We start from the raw sequence: 2,376 nt of genomic DNA, 5'->3' as shown, positions 1-2,376 counted from the left end.
TGAATGTGCATCAGTGAAATCATTAAATATAATAAAAATATGTTTATTAACTAAAATAAGAGAGTGGAAAAGTGGCCCGCAATTAAATTGGATTAAAGAAATTCGAAGAAAAGAATTAATTAAAGCCACTTTAATATACAAATATTTAAAAAAACATAAAACGAAAAACGATATACGAAGAATTTGGGTTCGATCGATATTTAGTGAACAAAAGAGATGTACACAAGGGGACAGTAATAATCTAATCAAGGAAATGACTAATACTGATCCTGACAAATATATAGAATATTTACGTATGAATACTGATTCACTTACCGAATTATTACAATTAATTGAACCAAGTATTACAAAACGAAATGTTGTCAGATCTCCAATACCAGCATCTACACGATTAGAAATATGTTTACGATATTTGGTATCAGGCGACAGTATGCACTCAATTTCGTTTGCATTTCGAGTTGGGCTGAATACAGTGTCTAACATTGTGTCAGAAACATGCAAAGCTATTTGGAATAGTTTAAAACATAAAGTTTTTCCTGAAAATACAGAAAATTTATGGATCCAAAGAGCGAATGAGTTTGAAGAACTCTGGGATTTTCCAAATTGTATTGGTGCCATCGACGGAAAACATATTGTTCTTCAGGTATATTTGTATATTAATACTTTGTATATTAATAGTTATTTTGCTCCATTTTTACATATTTTTTTCAATTTTAGGCTCCACCTCATAGTGGATCGACGTATTATAATTATAAAAAGAGTCACAGCATTGTACTTTTAGCACTTGCAGATGCCAATTGTTGCTTTACAGTCGTAGATATTGGTGCTGAAGGTAGACAAAGCGATGGAGGAATATTCCACAACAGCAGACTTAAGCATCATTTAGAAAATAACCATTTAAAGTTACCGAAAGCAAGATTAATTTCAGAAAATGGTCCAACATTACCGTATGTCATAGTAGGAGATGAAGCTTTTGCTTTAACTTCGTTTATGTTACGTCCATATCCTCGAGCATATAATTTAAATATAAAAAAAACGGTATTTAATTACCGTTTAAGTCGTGCTCGCAGAGTTATTGAATGCACTTTCGGTATTTTGGCATCGAGATGGAGAATCTTTCGAAGGCCTATTGCAACAAATGTTAAACGTGCGATTTTAATTGTTCAAGCAAGAGTCTGTTTACATAATTTCTTAATGAAAAGAGATCTAAATCTTCCTATAAAAAACAGATTATATTCTGTAAAAATTCCTGTACAAGATATAAGGTCTTGTCAAGCATTACGTAGTTTTGAAAATGTAGAAAATAATACATCAGGATCTATAAAACAACAGTGGACAAAAGCTTATACAAATGATTTTTAAATAAATCTTTGTTTCAAAAATAAATATTTGTTCTTGAACATTTATTACTTGAACTCATAAATATTTTATTATGTATACACACATGTATAAACTGTTTTTTAATGTAGCAGTCTTAATATAATTATCACAGTTTTATTTAGCACAATTATATTATAATTTTCTCACTTTTTTATCACACTGTCTTACTTTTATCACATTATATCTTAATTAATAAACAATACTTATAATATTTTTATTTCTAAGAAAGTCCTTCATGAATTTTTCTCAAACTTAAGCTTAACGCTTAAGAGGATTTATTTTTTCCTTAAGGCTGCTAGATATTATTTAACTTATATTCAAATTATGGTATAAAAATAAATATATATGCAGAAAACCTAAATTATTTTTCGATATGAATAGCAAAACAATCATATAATTATTTTGTTTTTCATGTCGTAGTTTTCAAATAGCTATAGAAATATCTAAGAGCCTTTTTATTACATTACGAGTTATAAAAAGATCTTCTGAATATAAGCTCTTCTGTTTAAACCTCTCCTGACTCTTCAATGTCGTAGAGTTTGGTTAAAATTTCTATTTCTAATTTTAACCTTTGTTTATATGAAAGTCTCTGTAAACCTTCAGCTAAACGTAGTACAAATCCATCAATCGGGCTTGGCTCCTTTGTTTTTGCTTCCTCATAGAGGAAGCTTTGTTTTCGTGAAAAAATTTTTTTCCAGTTTTCTTTGGGAATATGTTTAAAATGTCTTAAAACGACAAAAAAACATATTTTTACAAAATGTCTGTATGTGTGCGTGTGTGTGTGCGTGTGCGTGTGCGCGTGCGCGTGCGCGTGCGCGTGTGTGTGCGCGTGTGTGTATGTACGCTTTCGAATTTTTGTGGTTGCTCTAACTTCCCTAAATTTTGAGATATCGGGCTAATTTTTTTTTTAAACGTAGAGAATCCCTAAAGGAAGGTCGGTATTGATTTTTGCGATGATCGGTAAACGGGTTTCTTTTTGAAAAAAATTTTAATTTT

General features: G+C 30.1%; 1 pseudogene; it reads left to right on the top strand.

Annotated features, from left to right (window-relative positions):
• The first annotated feature begins 4 nt into the window (after window positions 1–4).
• Window positions 5–1,314, top strand: LOC105562522 (annotated as a pseudogene).
• The last annotated feature ends 1,062 nt before the right edge of the window (window positions 1,315–2,376 follow it).

Source organism: Vollenhovia emeryi, unplaced genomic scaffold (assembly GCF_000949405.1).
Source record: "Vollenhovia emeryi isolate VEMERY1.0 unplaced genomic scaffold, V.emery_V1.0 DF944838.1, whole genome shotgun sequence".
In the NCBI taxonomy this organism is placed as follows: domain Eukaryota; kingdom Metazoa; phylum Arthropoda; class Insecta; order Hymenoptera; family Formicidae; genus Vollenhovia; species Vollenhovia emeryi.
This window is presented reverse-complemented; position numbering and strand designations above follow the sequence as displayed.